Genomic DNA, 12593 nt, shown 5'->3' with positions numbered 1-12593 from the left:
GGGGCAATGCCCCGCAAAAGGCCCTTTTAAGGGCTATTTGTAGTTTATTGTAGGTTAGGTGTTTTTTTTTTTTGGGGGGGGGGGGGCTTTTTTCATAGGGCTCTTAGATTAAGTGTAATTAGTTTAACTCTTTGATAATTTATTTTTTATTTTGTGTAACTTAGTGTTTATTTATTTTTTGTAACTTAGTGTTTGTTATTTTTTGTAACTTAGTTGTTAGTTTTTTGAAACGTAATTTTTAATTGTAGAATTAAATTATTTGAGTGGGGTTAGGTTTTTAAATATATAATATAGTTAATATAATTTGTAGCTTATTGTAATTTTAGTATAACAGTTAGGGTAGGTTAATTATTAGTTTAATATAGTTTAATTTTAGTATAACAGTTAGGGTAGATTAATTATTAGTTTAATGTCATTTTAGTAGAATAGTTAGGGTAGGTTAATTATTAATTTAATATAGTTTAATATAGTTTAATATAAATCTAAAGGTAATTTTAAATTTATTATGATAGGGATGAGTTAATATTTAATGTAAAGTTAGCGGGTTGTTTAGTTTAGGGGATAATAGTTTAATTTAGTTTATGGCGATGTTGGGGGGCTGGTGTTTTAGGGGTTAATACATTTATTTAGTTGTGGTGGGCTCCGAGAGCGGCGGGATAGGGGTTGATACCTTTCTGTAGGTGGCGGTGGTGGCGGGAGCGGCAGATTAGGGGTTAATAGGTATAATGCAGGTGGCGGCGGTGTAGGAGCGACAGTTTAGGGGTTAATAAGTATAATGTAGGTTGCGGCAGTGTCGGGTGGCAGATTAGGGGTTAATAACATAATGTAGGTGGCGGCGGTGTAGGGGGCGGCAGATTAGGGGTGTTTAGACTCGGGGTACATGTTAGGGTGTTAGGTGTAAACGTAACTTTTATTCTCCCATAGGAATCAATGTGATATCGGGTAGCAGCAAACATAAGCTTTCGCTGCTTTCAGACTCCCATTGATTCCTAAGGCATCCGCCGCCTCCAGGGTGGCGGATTGAAAACCAGGTACGCTGGGCCGGAATAGTGGCGAGCGCACCTGCTAGGAATTTGTTAACTAGCAAAAGTAGTCAGATACTACCGAATTTGCATTCGGAACATCTGTAGGGACGTAAGCATTGATCTGTGTCAGACAGAGACCGGCGGATCGTATGTTACGTCACAAATTTCAACTTTTGCTGGTCTGTAGGCTTTGATGTGGGAGGCCAGAAGTTTAGAGCTTAATAACTTTTATAAGTGTCGGAATAGGGGTTAATTTTTTTTTTTTTTAGTGTCAGCGATGTCGCGAGCAGCAGATTAGGGGTTAATAACTTTATTTAGGTGTCAGCGATGTCGGGGGCCGCAGATTAGGGGTGTTTAGACTTGGAGGCCTACTTATGAAGCCGTCAACTGTGCTGCATTCGCCGGCACCAATACGCTCGCCTGACATCGCCTAACATCACAGCCGAGGACCTGAATACGCTCCCCATATTTAACAAAAAAGCTGTCAAAAATCCGCGCACCAAGTACGGAGCGATGAGCAGCGGACTGTTGTTAAGTAACAGTCATGGATCTCGCTGCTATTTGGCTTTTTCACAGCTTCATTTGTATACTGTCACTAAACACCGCCACTATACTAAACTGTTTAACCCCTATCCCGCCGCAATGAAATAAAGTTATTAAACCCTATTCCACCGCACCCGGAGCCCATCACCACCTACATTATGTTATTAACCCCTAAACGTCCACCCCTACACTGCTGCCACCTACATTATGTTATTAACCCCTAATCTGCTGCCCCCTACACAGCTGCAACCTACATTATGTTATTAACCCCTATCCCACCGCTCCCGGAGCCCACCGCAACTAAATAAACTAAATAAAGTTATTAACCCCTAAACCGCCAGTCCCCCACATCGCCATAAACTAAATTAACCTATTAACCCCTAAACCTAACAACCCGCTAACTTTATATTAAATATTAACTCATCCCTATCTTATAATAAATTTAAACTTACCTTTAGATTTAAATTAAACTATATTAAACTAATAATTAATCTACCCTAGCTATTATACTAAAATTAAATTAAACTATATTAAACTAATAATTAACCTACCCTAACTGTTATACTAAAATTACAATAAGCTACAAATTAAATTAACTATATTATATATTTAAAAACCTAACCCTACTCAAATAATTTAATTCTGCAATTAAAAATTACAAAGTTTCAAAAAACTAACAACTAAGTTACAAAAAATAACAAACACTAAGTTACAAAAAAAATAAACACTAAGTTACACAAAATAAAAAATAAATTATCAAAGATTTAAACTAATTACACCAAATCTAAGAGCCCTGTGAACCCCCCCAAATAAAAAAACCACCTAACCTACAATAAACTACAAATAGCCCTTAAAAGGGCCTTTTGCGGGCATTGCCCCAAAGAAATCAGCTGTTTTACCTGTAATTAAAAAATACAAATACCCCCCCAACAGTAAAACCCACCACCCACACAACCAACCCCCCCAAATAAAAACCTAATCAAAAAAACCTAAGCTCCCCATTGCCCTAAAAAAGGGCATTTGGATGGGCATTGCCCTTAAAAGGGCATTTAGCTCTAATGCAGCCCAAACCCTAATCTAAAACTAAAACCCACTGAATAAAGCCGGCAGAAGTCTTCATCCAAGCAGCCGAAGTCTTCATCCAAGCCCGCAGAAGTCTTCACCCAGACGGCATCTTCTATGTTCATCCATCCGGCGTGGAGCGGCTCCATCTTCCAGACATCCGACGCGGAGCATCCTCTTCTTACGACGTCCTCTTCCTGAATGAAGGTTCCTTTAAATGACGTCATCCAAGATGGCATCCCTTAGATTCCGATTGGCTGATAGAATTCTATCAGCCAATCGGAATTAAGGTTGAAAAAATCCTATTGGCTGTTGCAATCAGCCAATAGGATTGAGCTCACATTCTATTGGCTATTCCAATCAGCCATTAGAATGCGAGCTTAATCCTATTGGCTGATTGGATCAGCCAATAGGATGAAAGCTCAATCCTATTGGCTTATTGCAACAGCCTATAGGATTTTTTCAACCTTTATTCCGATTGGCTGATAGAATTCTATCAGCCAATCTAAATCTATGGGACGCCATCTTGGATGACGCCAGTTAAAGGAACCTTCATTCGGGAAGAAGACATCGTAAGAAGAGGATGATCCGCTTCGGATGTCTGGAAGATGGAGCTGCTCCGCGCCGTATGGATGAAGATAGAAGATGCCTTCTGGGTGAAGACTTCTGCGGGCTTGGATGAAGACTTCGGCCTCTTGGATGAAGACTTCTGCCGGCTTCTTGGAGGATGGATGTCGCATCTTCAAAACTGTAAGGGGTTAGTGTTAGAATTTTTGAAGGGTTTATTGGGTGGGTTTTAGTTTTAGATTAGGGTTTGGGCTGCAATAGAGCTAAATGCCCTTTTAAGGGCAATGCCCATCCAAATGCCCTTTTCAGGGCAATGGGGAGCTTATGTTTTTTTAGTTAGGTTTTTATATGGGGGGGTTGGTTGTGTGGGTGGTGGGTTTTAATGTTGGGGGGTATTTGTATTTTTTATTTACAGGTAAAAGAGCTGATTTCTTTGGGTCAATGCCCCGCAAAAGGCCCTTTTAAGGGCAATTTGTAGTTTATTGTAGGTTAGGGTTTTTTTATTTGGGGGGGTTCATAGGGCTCTTAGATTCGGTGTAATTAGTTTAAATCTTTGGTAATTTATTTTTTATTTTGTGTAACTTAGTGTTTATTTTTTTTGTAACTTAGTGTTTGTTATTTTTTTGTAACTTAGTTGTTAGTTTTTTGAAACTTTGTAATTTTTAATTGTAGAATTCAATTATTTGAGTAGGGTTAGGTTTTTAAATATATAATATAGTTAATTTAATTTGTAGCTTATTGTAATTTTAGTATAACAGTTAGGGTAGGTTAATTATTAGTTTAATATATTTTAATTTAATTTTAGTATAACAATTAGGGTAGATTAATTATTAGTTTAATGTAGTTTAATGTAATTTTAGTATAATAGAATATGTTAATTATTAATTTAATATAGTTTAATATAGTTTAATAAAGTTAAATATAGCTTAATTTTAATCTAAAGGTAATTTTAAATTTATTATAAGAAAGGGATGAGTTAAAAGTTAGCGGGTTGTTAGGTTTAGGGGTTAATAGATACGTAGCCTTTCATTCCATGCTTCAGGTGTTTTTTCTAACACTCTCTCCCTATTGATGTCTATGGAGGACAGCGTGCACGAGCACGTCAAAGCAGTCCTTGGATTTTGTGCAGTATGGAGCTTAACGCCACCATATCGCACGCACAAGGAGGCTTTTCAGAAACTCATAATGGCAGTGCTATGGAGGGTGAAATAACGCAACTTTTGTTGCGTTCATTTCGCACCCTCTTTAGTGCAAAACTCGTAATCTAGGTGAAAGTGTTTAAGAGCCACACCCCTTCATCAGGTACATAAAAGGAAACAATTATTTTATAACAGTTCTAATATGTCTGATCAAATTACAGGAATGATTCCTGAAGAAAATGTATCTAAGGAAATGTAATGAAGAAAACAGTGATGAAGGAAATAAGTGGACAAAGAGCCATACATTCCCAGAACATATACATATACATTGAAACCAAAAATAGTAAAAAAAAAAAGTATGTTGGATCTTGTATATTTTGTCTTTGAACTATGGGGTTGATAAACAAGATTTATTAACAAAAAATACCCACAGACATTTTAAGCTGATTTTATTGTTGAAAATCAATAGATAAACTTTTATACAGGATTATGATCGACCCCATTATTAGTTTGTATATTGTAAATTGCAATTTTTTTCATATAATGTTAAAAATGAATATATACAAACAATTGGCTAGATTACGAGTTTTGTCGGTAAAGACTTGCGGTTCTATCGAGCCTTTTTTTTCCAGCGCTCACTTAAGCCAACGCTGGTATTACAAGTTTTCTGAATGGCTGCGTTAGCCTCAGAAAAGTGAGCGTTGAGCAAATTTAGCTCCACTTCTCACTGTAATACCAGCGTTGCTTAAGTCAGTGGTGAGCTGGCTGAACGTGCTTGCGCACGATTTCCCCATAGGAATCAATGGGGCTGAGCTGGCTGAAAAACAAAACTAACACCTGCAAAAAAGCAGCGTCCAGCTTCTAACGCAGCCCCCACTGTATCCTATGGGGAAAAAAAAATATGTCTGCACCTAACACCCTAACATGAACCCCAAGTCTAAACACCCCTAATCTTACACTTATTAATCCCTAATCCGCTGCCCCCGACATCGTCGCCACCTGCATTATACTATTAACCGCTAATCTGCCGCTCCGGACACCGCCGCCACCTACATTACACTTATGAACCCCTAATCTGCTGCCCCCAACATCGCCGACACCTACATTATAGTTATTAACCCCTAATCTGCACCGCCCAACGTTGCAGCAACCTAACTACACTTATTAACCCCTAATCTGCCAACCGGACATCGCCGCTACTTTAATAAATGTATTAACCCCTAAACCGCCGCACTCGCACCGAGCAAACACTAGTTAAATTTTATTAACCCCTAATCTGCCTACCATAACATTGTCGACACCTACTTACATTTATTAACCCCTAATCTGCCACCCCCAATGTCGCCGCTACTATAATAAAGTTATTAACCCCTAAACCTAAGTCTAACCCTAACACCCCCCTAATTTAAATATAATTTAAATACATCTAAATAAAATAACTACAATTAAATAAATTATTCCTATTTATAACTAAATACTTACCTGTAAAATAAACCATAAAATAGCTTCAATATAACTAATAATTACATTGTAGCTAGCTTAGGATTTATATTTATTTTACAGGCAACTTTGTATTTATTTTAACTAGGTAGAATAGTTATTAAATAGTTATTAACTATTTAATAACTACCTAGCTAAAATAAGTACAAACTTACCTGTAAACTAAATCCTAACCTAAGTTACAATTACACCTAACACTACACTATCATTAAATAAATTACCTAAACTACCTACAATTAAATACAATAAACTAAATTATGAAAAAAAATAAACACTAAATTACAGAAAATAAAAAAAATTAAAAGAAGTTTAAACTAATTACACCTAATCTAATCCCCCAAATAAAATAAAAAAGTCCCCCAAAATAATAAAATTCCCTACCCTACACTAAATTACAAATAGCCCTTAAAAGGGCCTTTTGCGGGGCATTGCCCCAAAGTAATCAGCTCTTTTACCAGGCCTTAAAAGGGCTTTTTGTGGGGCATTGCCCCAAAGTAATCAGCTCTTTTACCTGTAAAGAAAATATATACAAAACCCCCCGCCAACATTACAACCCACCACCCACACACCCCTACTCTAAAACCCACCCGATCCCCCCTTAAAAAAAAATAACACTACCCCATTGAAGATCACCCTACCTTGAGCCATCTTCACTCAGCCGGGCACCACTGGTCATCCGATGGGGCAGAAGAGGACATCCGGACCGGCAGAAGTCTTCATCCTATCCGGGCAGAAGAGGACATCCGGACTGTAGACATCTTCATCCAAGCGGCATCTTCTATCTTCATCCATCCGACGAGGAACGGCTCCTCTTGAAGACCTCCGGCGCGGAACATCCTTCTAGGCCGACGGACTAATGACGAATTAATATTCCTTTAAATGACGTCATCCAAGATGGCGTCCCTCGAATTCCAATTGGCTGATAGGATTCTATCAGCCAATCGGAATTAAGGTAGGAAAAATCCGATTGGCTGATGCAATCAGCCAATCGGATTGAAGTTTAATCCGATTGGCTGATTGGATCAGCCAATAGAATTGACCTCACATTCTATTGGCTATTGGCTGATCCAAAACTGAACTCCTTATTTTTCCCACTTCTTCCAAAATCTCCACCCCCCAATTTTCTATAACTGTTGATAATTCCTGGGTGCAAGAACTATAGGGGAAATTACAAAACAAATTAATACAACACACAGAAAAAAACCCTGCACTCACTAGCAAGCTCACAGCTAAGATTTAAAAGCAAAAATGGAAAGGTTAGTTCCCGCATCTGGCCAAATGGGACAAGCCCAAGTACCATGTCAAGGTCTTTTCCAATACCTGAGACCCTAAAACAGCCACACAATGCAAGCTCTCAAGTCAAAACAAACTGGGAACAAGGGAAGGGTGCACAGGCTTATGTAATCACCTATGGTTCTTGCACCCAGACCTGTCCTGGGTTAACTGCCTGTGACTCTGGTGACAGCACAGCTTCTTGTGAGTGCCACTGAGCACCCAGGGCTGAGCATATTGAAGGGTCATGGGATGTGTACCCAGTCCGGTCTTGGAGTGCAGTCCCCTTCCGTGTTTTGTATATTACTGGGGTGATTACATAAGCCTGTGCACCCTTCCCTTGTTCCCAGTTTGTTTGGATTTGAGTGCTTGCATTGTGTGGCTGTTTTAGGGTCCCAGGTATTTTAAAGGACCTTGACGTGGTACCTGGGCTTGTCCCATTTGGCCAGATGTGGTAACTAACCTTTCCATTTTTGCTTTTAAATCTTAGCTGTGAGCTTGCTAGTGAGTGCAGGGTTTTCTCTGTGTATTATATATATGATTATTTTTCTGAAACATATATATCTGTAACTAAAGATCTATATGAATATATATCTATTCAAACACATTAAAACACAAGGGACATTCCAGACAAAATTGAAATCCACATGGATGCATTTCACCTTTGAGTAGAAGCATTGTTGTAATATACATTTATTAGCAAAAATGCTTCTAACAAAAGCTACAGCTGTTTTAAAAGTATATTTAAGTATGTAACGTGTAACAGCATTTTAAACACAGCACTTGTTCAGAGAGTCTAAGGTGCTTGTACCATCTGCTAATGATTACATTTGTTAATTGCTCACATGATACAAGCTGCACTGGTGCTCTGAGCAGCTGCAGTATTTAAGATGCTGGTGCACTGAGATTATCTAGCTATGCTTCACATGCATGTGCACAGAAAAATGTTAACACTGAAACATTGACAACTTTTACTAGAAGCATTTATGCCAATACATGTAAATTGCAAATATAGTTAGGTCCGTAAATAATTGGACACTGACACAAGTTGTTATTTTGGCTGTTTACCAAAAACAATTAAAGTTACAGTTAAATAAGGAATATGGGCTTAAAGTGCAGTCTAATAGCGTTAATTTGAGGGTATTCACATCCAAATTGGAGGAAGGGTTTAGGAATTACAGCTCTTTAATATGTTACCCCCTCTTTTTTTTAAAGGACCAAAAGAAATTGGACATTTGACTCAAAAGCGGTTTCATGGACAGGTGTGGACTAATTCCTTCTTTATTTTATCATCAATTAAGCAGGTAAAATGTGTGAAGTTGATTCTAGGTGTGGCATTGACATTTAGAAGCTGTTGCTGTAAACCCACAACATGCGTTCAAATAAGCTCTCAATGCAAGTGAAACAGGCCATCCTTAGGCTGCAAAAAAAAAAAGAAATCCATCAAAGAGATAGCAGGAACATTAGGAGTGGCCAAATCAACAGTTTGGTACATTCAGAGAAAAAAAGAATGCACTGGTGAGCTCTGCAACAGAAAAAGGCCTGAACGTCCATGGAAAACAACAGTGGTGGATGATCGGAGGATCCTTTCCATAGTAACGAAAAACCCATTCACAACATCCAGCCAAGTGAAGAATACTCTCCTGGAGGTAGGCATATCATTATCCAAGTCTACCATAAAGACAAGACTTCACTTGAGCAAATACAGAGGGTTTACCACAAGGTGCAAACCATTCATAAGCCTCAAGAATAGAAAGGCCAGATTAGACTTTGTAAAAAAATATCTAAAAAAGCAAGCCAGTTCTGGAACAGCATTTTTGGACAGATGAAATTAAGATCAACCATTACCAGAATTATGGGAAGAAAAAAGTCTGGAGAAGGTGTGGAACGGCTCATGATCCGAAGCATATCACATCATCTGTACAACACGGTGTAGGCAGTGTGATGGCATGGGCATGCATGGCTTCCAATGGCACTGGATAACTAGTGTTTATTGATAATGTGACAGAAAGCAGAAGCAGCCGGATGAATTTTGAAGTGTATAGGGATATATTGTCTGCTCAGGTTCAGCCAAATTCAGCTTAAAGTTGATTGGACAATGAACCAAAATATACTGCAAAAGCAACCCAGGAGATTTTTAAGGCAAAGAAGTGGAATACTGAGCATTTGGTGATGTCCATGTGTTCCAGACCAAAGGATTCTCAACAAAGGGCTCCATGTACAAAGTAGCGAAAACTGCTCCGGAGCCTTTGCGGGGCAGGTTCGAATATGTGAGCCTGCTTCCCGTAATGTAAGAAGCAGCAGTCATTAGACCGCTGCTTCTTACACCCTACACCACCTCTGAGGTGACGAGGGAAAATCACGAGAGCTTGCTCGCTCTCGGTGATTGACAGCCCCTTCAGTCACGTGATTGGTCACGTGAATGAAGGGGCGGGCATTAAACACTCCGATGAGTGTGTAATGATACATACGGGCAAGCAGATCAACAGATCCGCTGTACGTGTGTAGCGAAGGTGGGCGGACAGCTTCGCGAGTTGAGAAGCTGTCCGCCCGCCGCTTAGTACATGGAGCCCAAAGTATTAAAATTAACATTTTATTTATGATTGTTGTTACGGTTACCCTTAGTCTCGCTGAGAGATGGACCGCTTAGTAGCCTGGATCCCTATTGCTAAAGAGGGGAGAAGCTGCTTTCCATAGTATTCTATATGAGTCTCGCAAATATAGAATAATCTCCCTTAGCTGTAGTACAGCTAGGATACCCTTCTGCCCACAAAAACGAGTCAACGCTGCGATTGAGGGTCAAACAAGAACTCAGGACTGGGATGCCCAGCCTGCTTTTTATTAAGGTTACATGCACACAGGGCACTCCCAGGGGGAGAGGGGGGGGAAGCACAAAATCCCCCATCACACATTTAGATAGAGAGCACTGTCCTTTGACAGGCCACAATAGGATTACAGTACTTAAGATAACAAGTTTACAAGTTCATCTTATCAATTAGCAGTCTGGCTCCAGAGGTGATTAGACAATGGGATTGGTTATCCCTAAACTTAGAGCTGAGGCTAGCAAAAATGTGTATTTAGGCAATAGTTTCTAAAAGCTGAAAAAAAAGAGTTAACTCTTTATGAAATGATACTTGTTACGGTTTTCTTGGAGCCCTTCTTAGGCGCTGGCTTGCTGGTTCAGGCATTGCTGCTGGGAAATAAGCTCTTCACAACAAAATAACTAATGCTTCTGTAACAGTGCTCCCTTTCTGTGGAACACTCTGGCAGACACGGTCTGACCCCTTTTCGGGGCAGACTAAGGCTGTCCAGACCGCTGGTTATGCGGGGCTGAGGTCTGTTTGTCTGGACAACCCGTCGGCGTTGCCATTCTGTTTCCCAGGTCTGTAAGTAATGGTGAAATTGAAGGGTTGCAACGATAAGCTCCAACGTAATAGCCTGCCGTTATCTCCAGAGACCCGGTTCAGCCACACCAACGGGTTATGGTCGGTGACCAGAGTGAACTCCTGACCATATAAATAGGGAGTCAATTTCTTTAATGCCCACACCAAAGCCAAACACTCCTTTTCGACCGCTGCATAGCTGACTTCGCGGGGCAGGAGCTTCCGGCTGATGTAGGCAACTGGATGCTCCCCTCCATCTTCGCCTACTTGGCTGAGGACAGCTCCCAGCCCGAACATGGAAGCGTCTGTATGGACGATAAAACGTTTGTTAAGGGCTGGGGCCGCCAAGACAGGAGCGTTAATTAGAGCATTTTTGAGAGCCTGGAAAGCCGTTTCACAGTGGGGAGACCACAGGACCTGTCGAGGTAAGTTCTTCTTGGTCAAGTCAGTCAGGGGTTTGGCAAGTGTGCTGTAGTCTGGTACGAACCGTCTATAGTACCCTGCCGTGCCCAGGAAGGCTAGGACCTGAGTCTTAGTGATGGGGGTGGGCCAATTGGCGACAGCTTCTATTTTGGCCGGCTCTGGTCGCTGCTTTCCACACCCCACCCGGTGACCCAGGTACTGTACCTCGGCCATCCCAAAGTGGCATTTTTCTGGCTTCAGAGTCAGGCCAGCAGCCCGGATCTGATCCAGAACCATTCCCACATGAGCTAAGTGGTCCTCCCAGGACTCACTGTGGATCGCTATGTCGTCCAGGTAGGCGCAAGCAAAACTCTGGAAGCCATCCAGGAGCCTATCCACCAAGCGCTGGAATGTAGCTGGGGCATTCTTCATCCCAAACGGCATTACCCTAAACTGATATAAGCCGAATGGGGTGACGAATGCCGACTTGGGGATAGCCTCCGGGGCCAGGGGAATCTGCCAGTAACCTTTGCAGAGGTCAATAGTGGTCAGGTAATTTCCCCTGGCTATACGATCGAGTAGCTCGTCTACCCTGGGCATAGGGTAAGCGTCCGTCACGGTATTTTCATTGAGCCTCCGATAGTCTACACAGAACCGGGTGGTCCCATCTTTCTTGGGCACCAAGACAACTGGGGAGGCCCATGGACTATCGGAGGGCTCAATTACCCTGAGCTGGAGCATCTCATCGATCTCCTTCTTCATTCCTGTCCTAACTGCTTCGGGGATTCGGTACGGAGCCTGGCGCAAGGGAGCTTGTCCCGGAGTATCTACCTGGTGGGTGGTTAAAGTAGTGTACCCTGGCTTCGGGGAGAAGGTGAGGTGTTTGGACTGGAGGAGTTGGTTGAGCTGCTCCCTTTCAGTGGGGCTAAGTCGGTCCCCTATCTGAACCTGCGCCACTATACCTGTGGGGAGACTCTTTTCTAATAGGTCTGGAATGGGTAAACTGTCTGGGTCTTCCTGAGGGGAACAACATACGGCCGTCACGTTCTCTGGTCGCTCAAAATATTCCTTGAGCATGTTTACATGGAATGTCTTTCTAAGATTGTTGTCATGGCAGCTAGCTATCACATAAGTGGTGTCTCCCCTTTTCTCTACGATCTGGTAGGGACCCTGCCAGGACGCCTGCAATTTGTCTGTCTTCACCGGCTTAAGTACTAACACCTTTTGTCCTATGGTGAAGATTCTCTTTCGGGCCCCCCGATCGTACCATACTTTCTGTCTTCTCTGGGCCAACTGGAGATTAGCCCGCACGGATTTGGCTAATTGCTCCATTCGGTCCCTGAGTTCCAGCACGTATGGCACAATGGGGACACCGTCAGCCTCCATCTCTCCCTCCCAGTGCTCCCGGATCAGGTTTAGGGGTCCCCGTACCTTTCTTCCGTAGAGCAACTCGAAGGGAGAGAACCCTGTCGTTTCCTGGGGCACCTCCCGATAAGCAAATAGGAGGTGCGGCAGGAAGCGTTCCCAGTCTCGGTATTCCTGAGTGAACGTCTTGAGCATTTGCTTGAGGGTCCCATTGAACCTCTCACACAGCCCGTTCGTCTGGGGGTGGTATGGGGAGCTCAGGAGGGACTTAATTTTGCAAACCTGCCAGAGTTGTTGGGTTAATTCAGCCGTAAATTGGGTGCCTCGGTCGGATA

Source organism: Bombina bombina, chromosome 3, assembly GCF_027579735.1.
Source record: "Bombina bombina isolate aBomBom1 chromosome 3, aBomBom1.pri, whole genome shotgun sequence".
In the NCBI taxonomy this organism is placed as follows: domain Eukaryota; kingdom Metazoa; phylum Chordata; class Amphibia; order Anura; family Bombinatoridae; genus Bombina; species Bombina bombina.
Note: the sequence above shows the minus strand (reverse complement) of the source record.